Genomic DNA, 10469 nt, shown 5'->3' with positions numbered 1-10469 from the left:
ATTCACCCCTAAAATCCCCCAAATCCACCCCAAAATCCACCCCCCAAAAATCCCAAACCCCAAATCCCAAACCCCAAATCCTGAAAATCCCAAACCCCAAAACCCCAAATCCCCAAACAGCCCAAAACCCCAAACCCCAAAATGCCCAAAATCCCAAATTCCCAAAGCCTCAAATCCTAAAAATCCCAAACCCAAAAATCCCAAACCCCCCAAACCCCAAATCCACAAAACCCCAAATCCTGAATATCCCAAACAGCCCCAAAATCCCAAACGCCAAAAATTCCAAACAGCCCGAAAATCCCAAACCTCAAAAACCCCAAACACAAAAATCCCAGACCCCAAAAACCCCAAATCCCAAACCCCAAAAATCCCAAACCCAACAACCCCAAATCCAAAAAACCCCAAATCCTGAAAATCCCAAACAGCCCCAAAAACCCCGAACCCCAAAAATCCCAAACCCCAAATCCACAAAACCCCAAATCCTGAAAATCCAAAACCTCAAAAACCCCAAACCCCAAATCCCAAACAGCCCCAAATCCCAAACCCCAAAAACCCCAAATCCCCCAAAAATCCCAAACCCCAAAAACCCCAAATCCTGAAAATCCCAAACACAAAACCCCCAAATCCTGAAAATCCCAGATCCTGAAAATCCCAAACCCCAAAAACCCCAAACCCCAAATCCGAAAATCCCAAATCCTGAAAATCCCAGATCCTGAAAATCCCAAACCCCAAATCAGAAAATCCCAAATCCTGAAAATCCCAAACACAAAAACCCCAAATCCTGAAAATCCCAGATCCTGAAAATCCCAGACCCCAAAAACCCCAAACTCCAAATCTGAAAATCCCAAATCCTGAAAATCCCAAACCCCAAAAACCCCAAATCCCAAATCCGAAAATCCCAAATCTTGAAAATCCCAAACACAAAAACCCCAAATCCGAAAATCCCAAATCCTGAAAATCCCAAACACAAAAACCCCAAACCCCAAATCCCAAACCCCAAACACCAAACCCCAAAAACCCCAAATCCCCCCAAAATCCCAAACCCCAAAAACACCAAACCTAAAAATCCCAAACACAAAACCCCCAAATCCTGAAAATCCCAGATCCTGAAAATCCCAAACCCCAAAACCCCAAACCCCAAATCCGAAAATCCCAAATCCTGAAAATCCCAAACACAAAAACCCCAAATCTGAAAATCCCAAACACAAAAACCCCAAACCCCAAATCCAAAAATCCCAAATCCTGAAAATCCCAAACCCCAAAAACCCCAAACCCCAAATCCCAAACAGCCCCAAATCCCAAACCCCAAAAACCCCAAATCCCCCAAAAATCCCAAACCCCAAAAACCCCAAATCCTGAAAATCCCAAACACAAAACCCCCAAATCCTGAAAATCCCAGATCCTGAAAATCCCAAACCCCAAAACCCCAAACCCCAAATCCGAAAATCCCAAATCCTGAAAATCCCAGATCCTGAAAATCCCAAACCCCAAATCTGAAAATCCCAAATCCTGAAAATCCCAAACACAAAAACCCCAAATCCTGAAAATCCCAAATCCTGAAAATCCCAAACCCCAAAAACCCCAAACCCCAAATCCCAAACCCCAAACACCAAACCCCAAAAACCCCAAATCCCCCCAAAATCCCAAACCCCAAAAACACCAAACCTAAAAATCCCAAACACAAAACCCCCAAATCCTGAAAATCCCAGATCCTGAAAATCCCAAACCCCAAAACCCCAAACCCCAAATCCGAAAATCCCAAATCCTGAAAATCCCAAACACAAAAACCCCAAATCCGAAAATCCCAGATCCTGAAAATCCCAAACACAAAAACCCCAAATCCTGAAAATCCCAAACACAAAAACCCCAAACCCCAAATCCAAAAATCCCAAATCCTGAAAATCCCAAACCCCAAAAACCCCAAACCCCAAATCCCAAACAGCCCCAAATCCCAAACCCCAAAAACCCCAAATCCCCCCAAAATCCCAAACCCCAAAAACCCCAAATCCTGAAAATCCCAAACACAAAACCCCCAAATCCTGAAAATCCCAGATCCTGAAAATCCCAAACCCCAAATCAGAAAATCCCAAATCCTGAAAATCCCAAACACAAAAACCCCAAATCCTGAAAATCCCAAATCCTGAAAATCCCAAACACAAAAACCCCAAACCCCAAATCCAAAAATCCCAAATCCTGAAAATCCCAAACCCCAAAAACCCCAAACCCCAAATCCCAAACAGCCCCAAATCCCAAACCCCAAAAACCCCAAATCCCCCCAAAATCCCAAACCCCAAAAACCCCAAATCCTGAAAATCCCAAACACAAAACCCCCAAATCCTGAAAATCCCAGATCCTGAAAATCCCAAACCCCAAATCAGAAAATCCCAAATCCTGAAAATCCCAAACACAAAAACCCCAAACCCCAAATCCCAAATCCTGAAAATCCCAAACCCCAAAAACCCCAAACCCCAAATCCCAAACAGCCCCAAATCCCAAACCCCAAAAACCCCAAATCCCCCAAAAATCCCAAATCCCAAAAACACCAAATCCTGAAAATCCCAAACACAAAAACCCCAAATCCTGAAAATCCCAGATCCTGAAAATCCCAAACACAAAAAACCCCAAACCCCAAATCCGAAAATCCCAAATCCTGAAAATCCCAAATCCCAAACCCCAAAACCCCAAACCCCAAAAACACCAAACCTAAAAATCCCAAACACAAAAACCCCAAATCCTGAAAATCCCAGATCCTGAAAATCCCAAACCCCAAAAACCCCAAACCCCAAATCCAAAAATCCCAAATCCTGAAAATCCCAAATCCTGAAAATCCCAAACACAAAAACCCCAAACCCCAAATCCAAAAATCCCAAATCCTGAAAATCCCAAACACAAAAACCCCAAACCCCAAATCCCAAACAGCCCCAAATCCCAAACCCCAAAAACCCCAAATCCTGAAAATCCCAAACACAAAACCCCCAAATCCTGAAAATCCCAGATCCTGAAAATCCCAAACCCCAAATCAGAAAATCCCAAATCCTGAAAATCCCAAACACAAAAACCCCAAATCCTGAAAATCCCAAATCCTGAAAATCCCAAACCCCAAAAACCCCAAACCCCAAATCCGAAAATCCCAAATCTTGAAAATCCCAAACACAAAAACCCCAAATCCGAAAATCCCAAATCCTGAAAATCCCAAACACAAAAACCCCAAACCCCAAATCCCAAACCCCAAACACCAAACCCCAAAAACCCCAAATCCCCCCAAAATCCCAAACCCCAAAAACACCAAACCTAAAAATCCCAAACACAAAACCCCCAAATCCTGAAAATCCCAGATCCTGAAAATCCCAAACCCCAAAAACCCCAAACCCCAAATCCGAAAATCCCAAACACAAAAACCCCAAATCTGAAAATCCCAAACACAAAAACCCCAAACCCCAAATCCAAAAATCCCAAATCCTGAAAATCCCAAACCCCAAAAACCCCAAACCCCAAATCCCAAACAGCCCCAAATCCCAAACCCCAAAAACCCCAAATCCCCCCAAAATCCCAAACCCCAAAAACCCAAATCCTGAAAATCCCAAACACAAAAACTCCAAATCCTGAAAATCCCAAACACAAAAACCCCAAATCCTGAAAATCCCAAATCCTGAAAATCCCAAACCCCAAAAACCCCAAACCCCAAATCCGAAAATCCCAAATCCTGAAAATCCCAAACACAAAAACCCCAAACCCCAAATCCCAAACAGCCCCAAATCCCAAACCCCAAAAACCCCAAATCCCCCAAAAATCCCAAATCCCAAAAACACCAAATCCTGAAAATCCCAAACACAAAACCCCCAAATCCTGAAAATCCCAGATCCTGAAAATCCCAAACCCCAAAAACCCAAACCCCAAATCCGAAAATCCCAAATCCTGAAAAACCCAAACACAAAAACGCCAAATCCGAAAATCCCAAATCCTGAAAATCCCAAACACAAAAACCCCAAACCCCAAATCCCAAACAGCCCCAAACACCAAACCCCAAAAACCCCAAATCCCCCCAAAATCCCAAACCCCAAAAACACCAAACCTAAAAATCCCAAACACAAAACCCCCAAATCCTGAAAATCCCAGATCCTGAAAATCCCAAACCCCAAAAACCCCAAACCCCAAATCCGAAAATCCCAAATCCTGAAAATCCCAGACCCCAAAAACCCCAAACTCCAAATCCGAAAATCCCAGATCCTGAAAATCCCAAACCCCAAATCAGAAAATCCCAAATCCTGAAAATCCCAAACACAAAAACCCCAAATCCTGAAAATCCCAAATCCTGAAAATCCCAAACCCCAAAAACCCCAAACCCCAAATCCGAAAATCCCAAATCCTGAAAATCCCAAACACAAAAACCCCAAACCCCAAATCCCAAACAGCCCCAAATTCCAAACCCCAAAAACCCCAAATCCCCCAAAAATCCCAAATCCCAAAAACACCAAATCCTGAAAATCCCAAACACAAAAACCCCAAATCCTGAAAATCCCAGATCCTGAAAATCCCAAACACAAAAAACCCCAAACCCCAAATCCGAAAATCCCAAATCCTGAAAATCCCAAATCCCAAACCCCAAAACCCCAAACCCCAAAACCCCAAACCCCAAATCCGAAAACCCCAAATCCTGAAAATCCCAAACACAAAAACCCCAAATCCTGAAAATCCCAGATCCTGAAAATCCCAGACCCCAAAAACCCCAAACTCCAAATCTGAAAATCCCAAATCCTGAAAATCCCAAACCCCAAAAACCCCAAATCCCAAATCCGAAAATTCCAAATCTTGAAAATCCCAAACACAAAAACCCCAAACCCCAAATCCCAAACAGCCCCAAATCCCAAACCCCAAAAACCCCAAACCCCAAATCCCAAACAGCCCCAAATCCCAAACCCCAAAAACCCCAAATCCCCCCAAAATCCCAAACCCCAAAAACACCAAACCTAAAAATCCCAAACACAAAACCCCCAAATCCTGAAAATCCCAGATCCTGAAAATCCCAAACCCCAAAAACCCCAAACCCCAAATCCGAAAATCCCAAATCCTGAAAATCCCAAACACAAAAACCCCAAATCTGAAAATCCCAAACACAAAAACCCCAAACCCCAAATCCAAAAATCCCAAATCCTGAAAATCCCAAACCCCAAAAACCCCAAACCCCAAATCCCAAACAGCCCCAAATCCCAAACCCCAAAAACCCCAAATCCCCCAAAAATCCCAAACCCCAAAAACCCCAAATCCTGAAAATCCCAAACACAAAAACCCCAAATCCTGAAAATCCCAAATCCTGAAAATCCCAAACCCCAAAAACCCCAAACTCCAAATCTGAAAATCCCAAATCCTGAAAATCCCAAACCCCAAAAACCCCAAATCCCAAATCCGAAAATCCCAAATCTTGAAAATCCCAAACACAAAAACCCCAAATCCGAAAATCCCAGATCCTGAAAATCCCAAACCCCAAAAACCCCAAACCCCAAATCCGAAAATCCCAAATCCTGAAAATCCCAAACACAAAAACGCCAAATCCAAAAATCCCAAATCCTGAAAATCCCAAACCCCAAAAACCCCAAACCCCAAATCCCAAACCCCAAACACCAAACCCCAAAAACCCCAAATCCCCCCAAAATCCCAAACCCCAAAAACACCAAACCTAAAAATCCCAAACACAAAACCCCCAAATCCTGAAAATCCCAGATCCTGAAAATCCCAAACCCCAAAACCCCAAACCCCAAATCCGAAAATCCCAAATCCTGAAAATCCCAAACACAAAAACCCCAAACCCCAAATCCGAAAATCCCAAATCCTGAAAATCCCAAACACAAAAACCCCAAATCTGAAAATCCCAAACACAAAAACCCCAAACCCCAAATCCAAAAATCCCAAATCCTGAAAATCCCAAACCCCAAAAACCCCAAACCCCAAAACCCAAACAGCCCCAAATCCCAAACCCCAAAAACCCCAAATCCCCCCAAAATCCCAAACCCCAAAAACCCCAAATCCTGAAAATCCCTAACACAAAAACCCCAAATCCTGAAAATCCCAGATCCTGAAAATCCCAAACCCCAAATCTGAAAATCCCAAATCCTGAAAATCCCAAACACAAATCCCCAAATCCTGAAAATCCCAAATCCTGAAAATCCCAAACCCCAAAAACCCCAAACCCCAAATCCGAAAATCCCAAACCTGAAAATCCCAAACACAAAAACCCCAAACCCCAAATCCCAAACAGCCCCAAATTCCAAACCCCAAAAACCCCAAATCCCCCAAAAATCCCAAATCCCAAAAACACCAAATCCTGAAAATCCCAAACACAAAAACCCCAAATCCTGAAAATCCCAGATCCTGAAAATCCCAAACACAAAAACCCCAAATCCTGAAAATCCCAAACACAAAAACCCCAAATCCTGAAAATCCCAGATCCTGAAAATCCCAAACACAAAAAACCCCAAACCCCAAATCCGAAAATCCCAAATCCTGAAAATCCCAAATCCCAAACACCAAAACCCCAAACCCCAAAAACCCCAAACCCCAAATGAGAAAATCCCAAATCCTGAAAATCCCAAACCCCAAAAACCCCAAACCCCAAATCCGAAAATCCCAAATCCTGAAAATCCCAAACCCCAAAAACCCCAAACCCCAAATCCCAAACAGCCCCAAATCCCAAACCCCAAAAACCCCAAATCCCCCCAAAATCCCAAACCCCAAAAACCCCAAATCCTGAAAATCCCAAACACAAAAACCCCAAATCCTGAAAATCCCAAATCCTGAAAATCCCAAACCCCAAAAACCCCAAACCCCAAATCCGAAAATCCCAAATCCTGAAAATCCCAAATCCTGAAAATCCCAAACACAAAAACCCCAAACCCCAAATCCCAAACAGCCCCAAATTCCAAACCCCAAAAACCCCAAATCCCCCAAAAATCCCAAATCCCAAAAACACCAAATCCTGAAAATCCCAAACACAAAAACCCCAAATCCTGAAAATCCCAGATCCTGAAAATCCCAAACCCCAAAAACCCCAAACCCCAAATCTGAAAATCCCAAATCCTGAAAAACCCAAACACAAAAACGCCAAATCCAAAAATCCCAAATCCTGAAAATCCCAAACCCCAAAACCCCAAACCCCAAATCCCAAACCCCAAACACCAAACCCCAAAAACCCCAAATCCCCCCAAAATCCCAAACCCCAAAAACACCAAACCTAAAAATCCCAAACACAAAACCCCCAAATCCTGAAAATCCCAGATCCTGAAAATCCCAAACCCCAAAACCCCAAACCCCAAATCCGAAAATCCCAAATCCTGAAAATCCCAAACACAAAAACCCCAAATCCGAAAATCCCAGATCCTGAAAATCCCAAACACAAAAACCCCAAATCCTGAAAATCCCAGATCCTGAAAATCCCAAACCCCAAAAACCCCAAATCTGAAAATCCCAAATCCTGAAAATCCCAAACCCCAAAAACCCCAAACCCCAAATCCGAAAATCCCAAATCCTGAAAATCCCAAACACAAAAACCCCAAACCCCAAATCAAAAAATCCCAAATCCTGAAAATCCCAAACACAAAAACCCCAAACCCCAAATCCCAAACAGCCCCAAATCCCAAACCCCAAAAACCCCAAATCCTGAAAATCCCAAACCCCAAAACCCCCAAATCCTGAAAATCCCAGATCCTGAAAATCCCAAACCCCAAATCAGAAAATCCCAAATCCTGAAAATCCCAAACACAAAAACCCCAAATCCTGAAAATCCCAAATCCTGAAAATCCCAAACCCCAAAAACCCCAAACCCCAAATCCGAAAATCCCAAATCCTGAAAATCCCAAACACAAAAACCCCAAATCCGAAAATCCCAAATCCTGAAAATCCCAAACACAAAAACCCCAAATCCTGAAAATCCCAAACCCCAAAAACTCCAAATCTGAAAATCCCAAATCCTGAAAATCCCAAACCCCAAAAACCCCAAACCCCAAATCCGAAAATCCCAGATCCTGAAAATCCCAAACCCCAAAAACCCCAAATCCGAAAATCCCAAATCCTGAAAATCCCAAACCCCAAACCCCAAACCCCAAACCCCAAAAACCCCAAAAACCCCAAACCCCAAAATCCCAAACCCCAAACCGGGGCTGGGGGATTTGGGCAGGATTTTGTAGGATTTTTAATAGGATTGGTAAAGGAATTTTAATAGGATTTTTAATAGGATTGTTTAATTTTTTGATAGGATTTTTAATAGGATTGTTATAGGATTTTTTAATAGAATTGTTATAGGATTTTTATTAGGATTGTTATAGGAATTTTAATAGGATTTTTTAATAGGATTGTTATAGGATTTTAATAGGATTTTTAATAGGATTGTTTAATTTTTTAATAGGATTTTAATAGGATTTTTAAAGGGGATTTTTAATAGGATTTTTATAAAGATTCTTATAGGATTTTTATGGGATTTTTTAAATGGGATTTTTAATAGGATTGTTACAGGATTTTATAGGATTTGTCGATAGGATTGTTATAGGATTTTTGTAGGATTCTTAATAGGATTTTTTGATAGGATTGTTATAGGATTTGTATAGAATTGATATAGGATTTTTATAGGATTTTTAATAGGATTGTTATAGGATTTTAATAGGATTTTTATAAGGATTGTTATAGGATTTTTATAGGATCTTTAATCGGATTGTTAGAGGATTGTTCTCGGATTTTTAGATTGGATTTTTTAATAGGATTTTTAAATAGGGATTTAATAGGATTTGTAATAGGATGTTTTAATAGGATTTTTATAAGGATTTTTATAGGATTTTTATAGGATTTTTATGGAATTTTTAATAGGATTGTTCTGGGATTTTTAATGGGATTTTTGTAGGAATTTTGATAGGATTTTTAATAGGATTGTTTTAGGATTTTACTAGGATTTTTTAATAGGATTTTTAATATGATTGTTTAATTATTTAATAGGATTGTTATAGGATTTTTATGGGATTTTTTAAATGGGACTTTTTTAATAGGATTGTTACAGGATTGTTATAGGATTTTTCAATAGGATTGTTATAGGATTTTTATTAGGATTGTTATAGGATTTTAATAGGATTTTTAAATAGGATTGTTATAGGATTGTTATAGGAATTTTAATAGGATTTTTAATAGGATTGTTATAGGATTTGTATGGAATTGATATAGGATTTTTATAGGATTTTTAATAGGATTGTTTTAGGATTTTGCTAGGATTTCTTAATAGGATTTTTAATAAGATTGTTTAATTATTTAATAGGATTGTGATAGGATTTTTATTAGGATTGTTATAGGATTTTAATAGGATTTTTAAATAGGATTGTTAAATGATTGTTATAGGAATTTTAATAGGATTTTTTGATAGGATTGTTATAGGATTTGTATAGAATTGATATAGGATTTTTATAGGATTTTTAATAGGATTGTTATAGGATTTTAATAGGATTTTTATAAGGATTGTTATAGGATTTTTATAGGATCTTTAATCGGATTGTTAGAGGATTGTTCTCGGATTTTTAGATTGGATTTTTTAATAGGATTTTTAAATAGGGATTTAATAGGATTTGTAATAGGATGTTTTAATAGGATTTTTATAAGGATTGTTCTAGGATTTTTATAGGATTTTTATAGAATTTTTAATAGGATTGTTCTGGGATTTTTAATGGGATTTTTGTAGGAATTTTTATAGGATTTTTAATAGCATTGTTTTAGGATTTTAATAGGATTTTTATAAGGATTGTTATAGGATTCTTATGGGATTTTTTAAATGGGATTTTTTAATAGGATTGTTGCAGGATTTTATAGGATTGTTATAGGATTGTTGTAGGATTCTTAATAGGATTTTTTTATAGGATTGTTATAGTAATTTTATACAGGATTGTTATAGGATTTTTATAGGATTTTTTAATAAGATTGTTAGAGGATTCTTATAGGATTTTTTAATGGGATTGCCATAGGATTTTTAATAGGATTTTTAAATAGGATTGTTGTAGGATTTTTTATAGGATTGTTTTAGGATTTTTACAGAATTCATACAGGATTTTAATAGGATTTTTAATAAGATTGTTATAGGATTTTAATAGGATTTTTAATAGGATTGTTTAATTTTTATAGGGATTTTAATAGGATTTTAATTAGGATTCTTAATAGGATTTTTTATAGGATTGTTATAGGAATTTTATATAGGATTTTAATAGGATTTTAATTAGGATTCTTAATAGGATTTTTTATAGGATTGTTGTAGGATTTTTAATGGGATTATTATAGGATTGTTACAGCATTTTTAATAGGATTGTTAGAGGATTTTTAGAGGATTTTTATTAGGATTTTTTAATAGGATTTTTATAAGGATTGTTCTAGGATTGTTATAGGCATTTTATAGGATTTTACAGGATTTGTAGTAGGATTGTTATAGGGTTTTTATAGAATTTTTAATAGGA

General features: G+C 38.9%; 1 protein-coding gene across 1 annotated transcript in view; it reads right to left on the bottom strand.

Moving 5' to 3' along the window:
- LOC131570466 (zinc finger protein 850-like) overlaps nucleotides 1–10469 on the bottom strand; it is a 748589-nt gene that overhangs the window by 331305 nt on the left and 406815 nt on the right. The window lies entirely within an intron of this gene.

Source organism: Ammospiza caudacuta, chromosome 35, assembly GCF_027887145.1.
Source record: "Ammospiza caudacuta isolate bAmmCau1 chromosome 35, bAmmCau1.pri, whole genome shotgun sequence".
Lineage (NCBI taxonomy): Eukaryota > Metazoa > Chordata > Aves > Passeriformes > Passerellidae > Ammospiza > Ammospiza caudacuta.
The sequence above is the reverse complement of the archived record's forward strand: the minus strand, read 5'-3'. Positions and strand labels throughout refer to the sequence as shown.